At 35.3% G+C, this 15,631-nt stretch overlaps 2 protein-coding genes and 1 long non-coding RNA gene across 14 annotated transcripts in view; 2 read left to right on the top strand and 1 right to left on the bottom strand.

Moving 5' to 3' along the window:
• The window catches only part of LOC110462079 (cysteine--tRNA ligase, cytoplasmic-like), a 231,496-nt gene that overhangs the window by 105,931 nt on the left and 109,934 nt on the right, over positions 1–15,631 (bottom strand). The gene's annotated exons all lie outside the window — the stretch shown is intronic.
• Positions 1–15,631, top strand: part of LOC110462080 — a 169,306-nt gene that overhangs the window by 56,055 nt on the left and 97,620 nt on the right. The window lies entirely within an intron of this gene.
• LOC110462081 lies at positions 4,277–8,256 on the top strand. Its single transcript, XR_002464229.1, has 4 exons — positions 4,277–4,491; positions 5,672–5,833; positions 7,109–7,284; positions 7,578–8,256. It is a non-coding gene; the product is annotated as an uncharacterized LOC110462081 (long non-coding RNA).

Here is a 15,631-nt window from a genome sequence, read left to right as displayed (position 1 = left end):
AGGTGATATTCAAAAAGCAGTAAAGCTATCGTGTACATCTTGTCATGGTACCCCTGAAACCACAGATTTATCTGTTACATAAACCAATGTTTAAGCATTTTGGGAGTTCTATAATCAAACAGCTATAATCCAAAAATTAAAGTAGCATCAGCTTCGAGTATGACTTTACAGCCAAACATTACAGAGCTGGGCGAGGTTTAACAACTACCACATGTGTCAAAACTGTCTCCGATACACTACACGAATGAATGAAAATTTAAAAGAAGGAAGAAGAAAATTGGCAGTTGAAGGCTTTTATATCTCTTGGGTGTGATAGTGGCGGAGTAGCCTCCCCTATCGCCCGGTCCATCCATCAAAAGGGTTTGGGGCAAGGCTCCTTAATAAGCGATTACAGCATTGATCACCAAATTACCCCTACAGGCACTAAGAGCGAGCTGCCAAGGTTAGACACTGGATTTACAAGTCTGCTGTTCTCTCTGTTACATGGCTGATCTCTGTCCACGATAAAAGATCAGCTAGTGGGATGATGGAATACCAAATATTCATGCATTTAATCCGTTTATTATCTCAAATATGCTCAATCCAAGAGAACAATATATCACAAACATCAGTAAATACTCCGAAAACATGGGAGAAATTTAACAGGGCTGAAACAATCAAAGTTTGACTCAATTTTGAATGTTTGAGAGAAAGTTTGAGTCTCTATTAGCTTCCCTGTACATACTTTGTAATTCTTAGTGAGAGACTGTCCTCTTGATAATCCTGTTGGTTCTGAATGATTGATACTTCCTGAGGTTTAGAAGTAGTTTTTGTTATATGACACTTTTTAAAATACCTGTTTTCTAGAGTGACCAGTTACTTCAGAAAATATAACTTCTGACCCCAACAATCAAATTTTAACTCCATTTATTTAATTCTATACACAAAGGGTTATAACTTCGATGATCTCTTCAAGATATAATTTCATTCTGAGCAGGAACTCACATTGTTTAGTGTGTAAACCATCTACGTTCCCCTGGAATCTTTGATAACCTTTAGCGATAATCATATAAATATTTTCTGGTTTCGCCCTCCAACCTCCGAGCCTGACAGTTGGGGTAAACCACTTAGTTCCTGGGTCATATAGGGTTACACTGTAACGCCTTCACCACAGGAAGATCGGTTCACCCTGGAATGTTGACTTTGGAAATCAAAACGGCCATGAAATGGGATAACAAGGACGACTTTTGGATGGATACTGATGCTGGCATAGGCTTTACCGCAGCTAGGCATTTACTTGTTAACCTGTACAAAACGGCAGCAAAAGCGTAATTGAAAATAAAATTGCAACTGCTTGAAACACAAACTAAGACCCCATAATAACGGAGATTGAAACCAAACTGGATTTTCAGTCAATTACAAAGAGGAAGTCAACTTGAAAAACACTGCCACTGAAATTACCAGAGTGTGATAAAAGCTAGCAGGAATGACACAGTCGTTGAGATAAAGTAGAATTTTGCACCTGTAAACTGAGGTTAATGAGTGCTTTATAACGATTGACTTTAGGTGATAATTACACAGCGCAGTTATCTTTAGGAAGTAAAATGAAACCTGGGCTGTAAGTGGGATGGATGGCTCCCTGGGGAGTTATGATCTAACTGTATAGTTTTTGTAGAGAGAATCCTCACCTTCCCCCACTGATTCAACATCTGTTTCCTGTACCTTTAGACACTGGTCAGGTGAAACAGACAATTAGCACCAAACAACTCGTAACTACGTGCCAAAATAAACGCAACTTGTACAGTTCAATTATTTGGTTTCAAAATATACTTTGGTAAAACTCTGGAGAATCAATGTTTTTAGAAATAACTTCCTTCAGGAAACAGGAATGTATAGTTAGTTGTTAAACATGTGGTTTGTTAATGAATCAATGAAGTTTTTTCATTACCAGCTGCTTACAAAACATCTCAAAAGGATTTCATTATAATGATATCTATTTTCCCACGTTTCATTTCTATGAACATTTACAATGCACTGGCTCATACAAAGGATTTTCATATTTAAAATCAAAGTAAGGATTAAACATTGACTGTGATGCCTCTAAACGTAAACGTGTGATCCTCTCGACAATGGTGCTACATATCTATTGGCACCGATGTAATTAACAATCACTATTGATCTGACAAACATTCCATTTTCATACACAGGATAGCGCCCCATTTCATGCAACGTAACCCCAACCCTGTGATCAATTTGATTTCCTTTGAAGACAAACCCGAAATTGCTCACAATACAAGCAAAGCTCTTTACTCACTTCATTACACAACATTTCGGAGTATTTGCTATAGCACCAGAAATATTAGCTATTAATTGTCGAGTGTTTATACTGAGGCATACTCTCCTAATTAAATCAATGCCTGCTTTAATGCCTGTACCCAAATAAAACTGTTGCGCCAGGGTCTTTACAAATAAAACTTCCCTCAAGCTCTCGAGTGATGCAGAGAAGCGTTGACAAAAACCTCCATCGCAGCTCAATAGAGGCTTAGTACAAAGGCACCACAGGTCTCATGTTGTCTTCTAACAAAAAATCTGTTACAAATAAACCCTTTTATACCTATCCACTCCTCTTCCTCCTCCTCCCCCTCCCTCCCCCTCCGGGTCCTATACCAAATATATCATTTGCTTGAAGTCCTAAAAAATTGGTACAAATATTTCTGTGATAGGACGAACAATATTTCAGTGATATCACACAATTATATTTCTGTGATACCTATTTCAGACAGTGAGGACACACAATCTTTCAGTGATATATCTGATAATTGAGTTAATTCACACAAAATTTCTGTGATCAGATCGAGTGTCTGACAAAATTAAAGTACACACAATATTTCCCATACCGAAATAAGTTACAAATAGGTATAACTTTTTTGTACCTTTTCAGTAACTTTTTTGTACTCCTGATAAAAGGTACAAAAAAGTTATAACTTTTCGATACCTTAATTTAAACTTAAACTTTACTAGTGTACCTTTTTGTAACTTCTCTGGACTTTAAAAAATTCTGGTATAACTTTTAGTACCTTTTCTGGACTTAGAAAATAATTGCACTGCTGTTGAAAAACTTTGAATATTTTTGGTATAACTTTTTGTACCTTTTTTGGACTTAGAAAATAGTTGCAATGCTGGTGAAAAACTTTGCATATTTTTGGTATAACTTTTAGTACCTTTTCTGGACTTAGAAAATAATTGCAATGCTGGTGAAAAACTTTGAATATTTTTGGTATAACTTTTTGTACCTTTTCTGGACTCAGAAAACAATGCCAATTCTTGTGAAAAACTTTGTAACTTTAAAGTTGGAACATTTTTGGTACAGTGGAACCCAGTTATTATGTAAATACATATATATAATATCGGTTATAATGAGATTTTCCCCCCATGTACCCATTTTTTCGTTCTTTAACTAGGCAAAAAAATATCATTTATCATTATATGGTCAAAGGTAGGAACCCGCTTATTATGATGTTTTTTTTTCTGCTGTGAATTGATTTTAAAAGTAAGTTGTCCATGTGAAACACCTGGACAATTACGTAATAGGTCCGGCTAACTGTACATAGCCCGAGGTAATCATCGGTCCACTTTAGGTAAATTTTTCACACCTCGCTTCACCCCAGTCAGCGGAAAACAATAGATCGACCATCGCTTGCTGGTCATACATTTTGGTCTTAACAAAACATGTGGTGCAGTAAATTGCTGTAGGACTGTATATCAAATTAAAATAATTGAACACAAATTCCGATAAGACAACGAGCATGCTTTCACAAATATTCACGGTTACCTTGACCAATCATGTGAGAAAATCATGCCGATTTCAATGAAAATATTACTTCAGAAGGAAGACCTGTGTATTTAATCATTTAAGCAATAGTTTCTCAATTGCATTAGAAGTCGATTTCCCGTGTTTCCGTTGAAAAAGAGTCAAATTCGAGACATACATTTGTAACGACAGCATGGTGCCGGAAATCGTTCCAAAGGTTTTACGTTATTGTCGTAAACAACTTACGACGGCTGCTTGGTTATTGTTACAAAGGGAATATTTTTTGTTTTTATTTATTATGGTTGTGTCCATACTATTTGTATTTAACAATAAATAGTTATGATTAATATGATGTAGGACTTTATCGTTATTGCAGCGACGCCCTATGCGAAAAATTAATCTCGCGTGACTATAAATAGCCTTATCAAATTGGCCAATGAAAAGCGCGCGGGTAAATTTTGTATTCGATCGACCTCTAGATTTTGAACTCTAACCCGGCGAGTCACAAGAAGTAAACAAAATATTGGAACGTGTTTTGGTTAACTGGAAAGACGATACCTACTTCATCATATCCTTGAAGACATTGGAACGTCCGTGAAAGAGCTTGGTATATACGCATTTGCTGATGAAATCCTTCATGAATCCCAGGTTTTCTGGGGAATATCATGGGAAGATCGTCGCCATTTCAGGGAATATTTCAGGTAAGCCATCAATTGTATTTTCATCGAAAGGATTCAATACAAAACGCAGAGTAAACATATCAAATTTATTAAATAAATACAGTACCATGACTGAGACGATGTATATTTTTTTCTTATATGTTTGATCTTTAGAGATGGGCAGATGGCAGTACTATCTGTTAAAAAACACCGATTATTTCGGTACCGATTACATTTTTCGTTTACTGAGCTACTATATTTGTATACAATTCGGAAAGTAGATCTACTTACCAGAATCCGTTTCGGTGTATAATAAGATTTTCGATATTTGTTTATTCTTTGTTCTTCAGGGAAAGGAAGGATATTTCAGTGTGATGTTTAATTTCTAGCTTAATATATACTCAAACCCCGTGCCGAATATATATTTTTCCTGTACAAGTATACACTTTTTCGTTTTTTATAAAGTTAACAAACACATTACAAATATTGAAATCATTATTGGAATTTCTCCTTCATGACATGAAATAACAGAAATTTAAAAGCCAATGCATCTTAATTTCCTATCAATATATTTTAAGATTGAATAATTTCTACTTAAATGGTTGCTTACTTATTTTTTGTTAATCTTAAATAGCTTTGGAATTTCTAAATTTCCTATGATTTTCTTCACCTATTTGAATTGAAACGTAAGAGTACCTAAAATAGAAATGTGAGCAGTACAATGGATGTTGTTTTTATAATCTTCATATATCGTTAAAAAGATTAAAAACTTTTCAAAAAGGAAATTTAAAGAGATATATCTGAATGTTTTTTAAGCAAATGGCATGCAAGTAGCAGGCACTGTTCAACTTCTGCATACTTCATCAAATATTGTTTAATGACGTCCTTTGAAAACATATTGAATTTTATTTCATTTTTTTTGAGTAAAATTTTGAATTCTTTCAACTTGATAAAACTGATATTTATGCTTCTTGTTTTGTGTTATTAAAATAACTTGATATTCCTATGACTTGAAAGGGAAAAAAAAAATTCTTCAAAAATTGAAGTGTGCCATTTTAAATATTCCACAGTAAAGTTGCATGATCCCTCTCCTTCCACACTGCATGTCCTTACCCTGTTCCCTACAGAAACCTTTATGTATAGCTCAGTATATACATCAGTTAAATTAGAGAATTCCAATTTTTTAAATCACATTTTTTTCTAATATTTTCTCTTTTTCTAGATGATAACAAGAGCTGTGCACACTGATGGGGGAAAATACAGGCAGAAACAACAGATGAAGAATTCTCAGCTCCACCTCATGAGTCTGTTATAGAGGTCCATGAACCTCCCCCTCAACCCCCTGCTGCAAAGAGAATCAGTGCCGAAAACAAATCAAACAAAGGTGAGTTCATTGATTTAAGGTACTGATTTTGTGATCTTTTGTTTAAGCTTTTGTAATCTCAGAAGACTCCTCTGTCTTTTGTCTAACCTTATTGAAATTTGACAGCCTTTATATGGTTACAAGCTGAAATAAAAATGGCTTTCTTTTGGAATTTTGATTTCTACAATTATTAGGGCCCCACATCGAAGATGCGGGTATGTTCCCTTATAGTAATCAGGTTGTCCGTCTGTCTGTCCATTTTTTTTCTTTTGTACAATATTGATGGAAGTAAATGGTGTAAGTTTTTTAAAAAATTTACATGATGATTTCCCATGCATCCTAGTTCTGCTTGGTAATATTTCGGCAGATCTGAATCAAAATGGCTGCTAATCAGCCATATTGGATTTTAACATTAAACATTTTTTTTTTGCTCTTAAATTATCGGTAAACATTTTGTAAAGACATCATGAAGCAAAGTTGGTCACAATACAACAAGAAATCAACTTATCGAAGGTCAAAGTCATTGGATCAAAGGTCAAAGTCAGATTTTGTATCTTTTTACTGCTTAACAATTTATTATGACATGATGAAGCAAAGTTGATCAGAATTCAACAAGGAATCAACTGACCAAAGGTCATAGGTCAAGGTCACTGGATCAAAGGTTAAGGTCAAATTTTGTAGCTTTTCATGAATGAGCATTTAATGACATGACTTAATTCAAGATCAATGGTAAAGGTCAAATTTAGTATCTTTTCACTGGTGAACATTTCTTTATGACACTTTTTACTGATGAACATTTTGTTATGGTATTATAAAGCAAAGTTGGTCGGAAATAAAGAATAAGTCAACTGACCAAAGATCATGGTCACTGGGTTATAATTAAGGGTCAAGGTCATTTGGGTCCAATGGTCAGAGACAAAGTGGATCTCTTGACTTTGAACCCGGCTCTTGTTGGGGAGGTATTTAAGGTAAAATAAAACAGATCAAAGCCAACAAATAAGTAATGCACTGGTATTTACATTTAGATAGATTTTGCTATTACATTTATATAGATATTATATACCATTAACTCACAATGAACTGAAAAGCTTTTCATTTTGAATCTCTTTACAACATATTGTAAATATATTAGCAATCCGATCAACTGTTACAATGCTATTGTGTTGTGTCAAGATAAGACATTAGAGGTAAACATGTCTTTAATTTCTTGTTTACTTCCTGCTTGTTTAGGAGACTCATTTTAATTGCAAAATTATATTATTTTGTAAATTGTGTTATTGCTCCTTATCTTGACAGATGGTGGAGCTTATACCTGGGACTGGGGTTTATGTGTATCCCAAACACATAAAAACTACACAGAGGAAGACGAAGGGGAACAGGTCGACAGATATTTGATGTCAGTGTTCTTCACCAACACTGAGCTGGTCAACCTGGGAAAGGTTTGAACCAGACCATTGTTTGAGCAATAATTGGTAATTATGAATTAAAACTTTTTCATAACAGCACAAAAGAAAAGAGTTCTACAGCAATTCTCTTTATGTAGTAGTAATATCACTGAAATTACAAAAGTATCGCTATAGCTACTTGAACTGATTAATGGTGCCTGTCAGTGAATAATAAATAGCAAGTTTACCATAAAATGCTACCAATATAATTTCACCATTCATATTCATTAATTCCTAGAATTTTAAGTGATGAAGAAAGAATTAATAAAGTTGCAATTATGTTACTAGCTATTTTTCCTAAACCATCTGCTTTTCAACAGATTATGCTGAGGCGATTCATGGGAAAAGTGGCCTGTCAGAAATCAAGTTTTCAATGAGGACAAAAATCAGTGCTTTGGTCAGCTTGGCCAGGAGGAACTCAACCACATAGAACAAATGAGACATTTCAACTTTTAAGAACTATTAATATGATTGTTTGTTGTAACTTTACAAGAGATATTCTATTAATGATTATTTTAGGAATGGTTATGTGAAATAGTTGTGAATACCAGAGAATAAAAGTGAGTATGCTAGTGTCAAAGCTGGAGAGAGTCATAGTCAATGCAGGGCACTCCCTGAAAGTCAGCATGAGAGTATATTTATTGCATTATTGTGTATTATATTGTAAAATAATAGTAACTACAGAAAGTATTTATATAATAGTAACTACAAGAAAATATTTTTGATGTAGTAAGTGCAAGAGAATATCTAGATGATAAATAGTAACTTCAAGAAAATACTTATATAATAGTAGCTAAAAGAAAATATTTATTCATATAATAGTAACGTAAAGAAAATTATTTATATTATAGTTACTTCAAAGGAATATTTATTTATATGATAATAACTACAAGAAAGCAGGTGATATATAATAGTAACTTCAAAGGAATACTCTATTAAAATAGAATTTCATTTAAACAACAGATCCAGTAAAGGTTAGGTTATGATTTTTTTTGATACCTTTTCATAATACATGAGAGGTTTATGAAGCTTTAAAAAGTTATACCTAACAAATACGATTTCTCCATTTTTCAGTACCTCAGAAAAGCATAACTTTTTTGTACCTTTTTAGTAACTAAATAAAGTTATAACTTTATGATACCTTTTTCACTAGTGCTTTAGTGGCTAAATGTAACTTTTGTGTACCTTTTGTTTGAAAATAAAGTAATGATTGAACTGAACAAAGTGTTTGAGTGTAACTTTTTAATACCTTTTTGTAACTTTTTAGTACTAGATTGAAACTCTCTTCTCACAAGGTTCCAATCTAGCATCAAAAGTTATAACTTTTTTGTACCTAAATAGAAGTAACTTTTTTGTAACTTTTTTCGGTATGGGTTGTGTTGTGTCTGATGATTTTTACACACAATATCTCTATGATATTGTCAGAAAACAAACAGTATTGCTTTCAAATTAAATCAAACTCTTTGTGTCAAAAAGGAATCATTACATTTTTTTTAAATATTTCTATAAGTATCTTAAATGGAAATCCTTTCGGTTCTGTGCTGAAGTATTTGTTTTTTTCAGACTCGTATGTAAGTATTACATTATTGAACATGTTGCTGAAAACTCAAGAATCACCGGCACAGACTGCGAGAACTGAGTAAGGAGCTCGGAGATGTCAGCATTGCTCAGAAACAAGCTGGGACCGCTACTAATTGGGGATGATCTATTATCTAGTCCCTCAATTCAGATACCTTCACCTATCGAATTAGAAAATTAGGAAAAGCGTCCAATCAGGGAGGTCAAGACTGCTGGGTGATTGATCAAGATTACTCGCTGTAAAATCAATCAGGGCCTGATTTGTTAAACCTGTTCAGTGCAGCGGCAATTATAGTCTTGTTTGACACTCTGACATGGTATAGCATAAAACATCTCCCCACTGTATAATATATATATCAATCTATATTTCCTTATACCGACCACATATATAAAACATGGCAGCCATAATCACAGTTAATCATGTCGTGTGTCAGTCACATGTGGGGTCAGGTGACAGGAAGTACTTGTTGATAGCGATGGGTGGCAGTGGATCATATTCCGGTAAAGTGATGGTACTCTCAAGGATAATACTGATCACTTTCCAGTGAATTCATGGGTTCTTTTTCCAAAGCGCAAAGAAAACTCTACTATTGATTGATGAAGTGAGATCTAATGATTAGTTTTTTTTATCAAACATCCCATTGTGCTACTCGGTGTCATCGTAAATATAACTAATAGGAGAGCTTTGTTATGTGAGGCAACTCACCGGAACAAACGGCGGAATCTGAGACACGTCAGAAAAGGCACCAAACCATACCACGGTTACTTGTGATATTACAGATCACATGACACCTTGCAGGTCACATGACATGTTGATGATCTGACTCTGACACAAATCTCCGTAAGTGACATAATGTGACACAGATGTCAATAACATGAAGCGTAGAACATGACCAGAATTGAACACCTAGCTAACAGCGATATGGAAGCTTTGAGGTGTGGTCAGCATCAGATAGGCTCATCGTAATACATGTCACTTAAACAACCCATAATCAATTTACATTTTTTCTAGTTCCAATTGCAAGCATTTTGGGCTTTCAAAAAATCTTAGCTAACCCTTTCACCCCTATGTAACTTTAGTAGACTCTACCATGCATTGATCTAGATGAGTCCATTATGGTCTACAGTGGTGAAAGGGTTTTTTAATCTACCTGGGATATCGCCACAATCCTCAAGGAAGCCGGATATTTTAAAAAAATCCCTGAAAAAGGTATGAGTGCTCCTGCTAGAGGGGATCTAATTGTTGCTATTTTTATTTTTTTTCTATCAAATTCTACCTGTTGAATGTGGTAAATGTATCAACGATTTCGATCCCTCATTATGATGCTTTGTTGTCTTTTATGCTGCCAACAAATCTGTACATAGACTTACGATATGTCAACTTCTTTACGCAAAGCGGTCTGTTGTCTGGAATCAACCTAGAACCACACCTGTCCATGGTCAAATCACACTTACCTACAACGACAAAAACAAAACAAAACATGTATTGGTGCTGTCGATGAACCAAAAATATCAAAAACAACTTTTACCTACAACGATGAAAACAACACAATATGTATTAGTACCATAAATAATAAAATAAATATTAGAGAGATCCATTTGGTCTCCTCACAATGACTGCAGAATAATAAGGACAGGGGAGATAATATTTACAGAGGATAGTGACATACATACGGTAAAGGGAAAGTTAACAGACGTGTGCTTAAACAATTTTCTTCACTGAAGGCGAATATTAGACTGGGCAATATTTTATAGTATATGGTTGCATGAACATTTAAAAGGATAGAAAAACGGTCAAAAACCTACAATGAACTTCTTCCTTTCCAGTAAATTTCCATTATATTAAAATATTTTTCATTCAATAATTCATTTGTTGATTTTTAGTGGATGCAAACAACCACACAAGTTTCCAATGATTAAATCTTGTAGATAAAACAATGGAGCTATTTATCAACGCAAGGGAGATAAGTAATGAGTGAGCTGGTTTATCTCCGCCCCTCAAGACTAATCCTGAAGTTCAACACCCCACCCCTTATCCATGCCTAATGGTAATCTCAACCTAATACATCTGATGAGATCAGAGGAGTTTGTAGGCTACCCTGGTAATATCACAAACACGACTCGTTATTACAGACCTACAGGGAAAATTAAAGGTCAACTCTTCTTTCATCTCTAATTTCTACGATGAGTATATGCTATTAAAATGCCAATAATGAGTAATCCTGTCAGCAGAAGACAAATTCCAACACACGACTCCATATACCTTCCTGTTGTATAGAACAAGTCCATGTTTCTTTGATGTAAAGATGAAGGAAACTAATTATGCCCTAGTTTTGTGATTTTAGAGAATCCGCTATATACCTGTATTGTCCCTGTGAGATATATATATAAGCCTTTGTGTATATATAGCCATGGCAGTCCTACGGAACACAATTTGCTATATATAGTCCTATACTTGCTGACAAACTGTTATATACTGCTATAGAACTGTTATAGAAAAAGAACTTCCTGCACTCAACAGCTGTATGATGCTGTTTAATACAAATAGCAAACCCCATATTCATGCATACAGTCATGCCATAATTTTACAACATGGGTTTCTAAAGTTTGACCAAGTTACACTCAAGGTAACCAGACCAAGGGAGTATAGTGTCTGCTACCCACCCTCATGGAATCTTGTCTGACCCCGGCCCCATCAGTCAAGCCATACCACTGCCTAGTGGTACGCTGAATTTCAAAATTTATTTGCTGTGGCATTCAACATGAGGGAGATTAGCCCAATGGATGACCATCATAAATTACCTTTTCCCAGACAAATCACAATCGGTAACAGAGAAAAGGCTGTTCTCAGTTGCTTTTGTTCTGTCAATATCCAATGATTCACAGTCCAATTAACTCTTGTATTGTGACCACGTCTTTCCATAAATACAATATATAAGGTCAAGGATAATACACATAGGTGGGTGGATAAGCTACGAAAGGTCAAAGGTTATACGATACCTATCAACTGAAATCTTAGTCAACAAATCCCCATTGACCATGGTGGATCAAATATAGAATACCAGACATTCTACCAGATCTGCAATGTAAGACACTTTCATCGTTAATAACCATAAGTTATTTCCCAAAAGATCATGCATGTGCAACGCTCTTCCAAAAACCTCCCCTGTATTGCAAATCATGAAATGGGAATTGTCAATGAGCATTTGAAAATTTTCCAACGAACAAACAAACCTAGTTCTCCTAAAACCCTGTCAAGCTCAAAATCAGAATATTGTTCCGTCAAACTCATAAAGTATACTTATCTAATTATGAGTTCAAAGCATCAACAAAAATTGAAATCAATATCAAAGTTGAGAAAATTTCAAAAGCAGATCTGAATACCAAGATTTTAATTGAGTATTTCAAAACTGCTGCATTTCCTAAGGTGGTGAGAGAAGTATAGCTACATATACTAGTTATAAGTTATCTCTGTTTCTTAAAAACAGTAAAATAGATTTTCAGGCAATAATGTATTTCTGTTGTACTAAATGTGAAGTGCTTAAATACATCACTACTTTAAGTGTTTAAAATAAAAATATGTTATCTCTTTGATCCTGATAGTTTCTGACAATTTTTGGGTGGGATTTAAAAACTCAATGCCATCAGAAGGTCTACTTGATAAAAACAATAGTATTTCACTTTTTAAACAACGATAGTGTATCAAGACGAGGGTAATCTGAAGTGAAATCTGGATAGATAAAACCATCTCAAAGACAGGGCGACATAATTTATTATATACTGGCTGTAATGCTTCGTCATCCTTGTTACACAATGGATCAGCATCTTCCATGATATATTGAAAAAAGATGTTTTATCTCTCAGGATCAGCTCTGTATCTTGTCTCCTATGTAACAAACATCTGATCAGCCCTGTATCTTGTCTCCTATGTTACAAACATCAGGATCAGCTCTGTATCTTGTCTCCTATGTAACAAACATCAGGATCAGCTCTTTATCTTGTCTCCTATGTTTCAAACATGAGGATCAGCTCTGTATCTTGTTTCCTATGTAACAAACATCTGATCAGCCCTGTATCTTGTATCCTATGTAACAAACATAAAGATCAGCTCTGTATCTTGTCTCCTATGTTCCAAACATCAGGATCAGCTCTTTATCTTGTCTCCTATGTACCAAACATCTGATCAGCCCTGTATCTTGTCTCCTATGGAACAAACATCAGGATCAACTCTGTATCTTGTCTCCTAGGTAACAAACATCAGGATAAGCTCTGTATCTTGTCTCCTATGTAACAAACATCAGGATCAGCTCTGTATCTAATGACCAGGATCTCAACTGTCTGAATCATCCACTCGATGTGTGTGATCTGACAAAATACTTGACAACAGCATTGCTTTTACTCTTGTTACGTCAGCTCTCATTTTTCCATTTGGTGATACGGCTATTTAAAAACCAACAAAATTATACCCCTTCCCCTGGAAACAATTCAATCGGTCTGCGTCCCTTCATCAAATCTGAGATACTTGAATGATATAATTAATCAGCAGGCGACAATCCAGTATCAGCTTCAGTGATGTACCCAGCACTCTTTCTCCCATTGATATCATCTCAGATTTAGCCTATTTCAGTTCATTAAGTACACTTGAGTACCCCAAACCTTCAGTGTGTATCACCCTCACCCCTTAGCCTCACTCCACACCACCCATCTAGCCTTATAATTTTACCCAATACTCCCATACCTAAGCCTATCCCACTCCTAAACCTCTATACTTACCCAACTCCTATAACTCTGTCTTACCCAATCCTCTCACTCTAGGCCTCCCCTTAAAACCTCTATCCTTACCCAACTCCTATTATAACTCTGTCCTACCCAATCCTCTCACTCTAGGCCTCCCCTAAACCTCTATCCTTACCCAACTACTATAACTCTGTCTTACCCAATACTCCCATTCCTAAGCCTATCCCACTCCTAACCCTCTATACTTACCCAACTCATATAACTCTGTCTTACCCAATACTCCCATTCCTAAGCCTATCCCACCCCTAAACCTCTATCCTTCCCCAACTCCTATAACTCTCTCTTACCCAATCCTCTCTCTCTAGGCCCCCCCTTAAAACCTCTATCCTTACCCAACTCCTATAACTCTGTCTTACTCAATCCTCTCACTCTAGGCCTCCCCTAAACCTCTATCCTTACCCAACTCCTATAACTCTGTCTTACCCATGCAATCCTCTCACTCTAGGCCTCCCCTAAACATCTAGCCTTACCCCACCCTAAATCTCTATCCTAACCCAACTCCTATCCCTGTAGCCTTTTGTAACCCAACCTCTCACCCTAGACCTCCCATAAACATCTATTGATCCTTACCCCATTCTAAATATCTACTTTAACCCAACTCCTATCCTTGTAGCCTTTACCCATACTCTCACCCTAGGCCTCCCCTAAACATCTAGCCTTACCCCATTCTACATCTTTATTCTAACCCAACTCCTACACCCCCTGTAGCCTTTACCATGATCCTTTTACCCTGAGCCTCCCCTAAACATCTACTCCTACCCCAACCCTACTAATCCATAGCCCAACCCATACCATATGTGTGAACAAATTTGAAAAAAAATTGCATTATCAGGTAAAATTTTGGAATATTCCTAGAAATCAGTTACTCCTTCCATAAGGATCATGTCCCCTGGGGTTACCAGGTACATCTCTAACTGACTATCTTATCCAAATATATGTACATTTAGAAAGAAGAAAATGCATTAGCTGCATGCATGAATTGGTTCCCTACCAGCAGTTCTGTACAAAACCCAATTTCAAAAGAATTCTACCAAAGCCTGCTCGGACGAAATTTGATTGCCTTCAAATTCTACAGAATTATCAGAACAATTCTAAAATCTGACAATACCATTACAAGTTTTTACCCAGTTTCCTGTCTAATAAACACCGGCTTTAATGTCATCTGGCTGCGTTAAAACGAGCCTTAGTTCAATTATCTGTGAAAAATGTTGTTTGAAACTGAATAGAGATTATTTTGATTTTATAAACTGTCATATTATCCGATAACTTTATCCTGTTGTACCAATTAAGTTGGAGATTGATAGCAGAATGAACATGCTCGTTGTCAATTTCATCAAAGAAGGTTAAATAGAATTGCAATATTTTGTAGAAATACTCCGACCTGGAGTTCCTGTAACGAGTGTTATTACTCCACCAGCTATTTTATCACGTTTCCTTACATTGACTGGATTAAAATTGACGTCCACTAACTAAGTAGATCCCCCGTTGATATAGGTGTCTGTATATATATATCTGACGTTTCTATGTAAATCTAGCTAGATTGATACAATAGATTCTATACATGATCAATTTATTTTTGTTTGCGAAGACACAGAATTAAGGTACTGCATATATTCCCCATAATTTTCCATGTAAATCAGGCTATAAGATTGGGATGAATCTTCATTAATGGTATTAACATACTGTGAAAAACGGCACTGCCGTTCGAGATAAGAGTCTCGTGACATTCAGGTTATGTGTAAAACAAGGCATATAACCAATATCAATTTCTTTTTTATGTAAATATGAATATCAGTAGTTGTAATCAGAATGTCGCATTTTACCCAGTTGATCACAGAACTTACCATGATAAATAGAACTGTTTGTACCGCCATGTCATTGGAAGCATAATCAAGACAAAGATGTAAATCGTATGTAAAACATGAATTCATTTTTTATAATCATTTCTTTTCTATGTAAATACAAAGATGGAAATTTCTATTCCCATGTAACATGGCCA

The sequence above is a fragment of the Mizuhopecten yessoensis genome, unplaced genomic scaffold (genome assembly GCF_002113885.1).
Source record: "Mizuhopecten yessoensis strain PY_sf001 unplaced genomic scaffold, ASM211388v2 scaffold10745, whole genome shotgun sequence".
NCBI lineage: Eukaryota > Metazoa > Mollusca > Bivalvia > Pectinida > Pectinidae > Mizuhopecten > Mizuhopecten yessoensis.
Note: the sequence above shows the minus strand (reverse complement) of the source record. Positions and strands in the feature narration are given on the sequence as shown.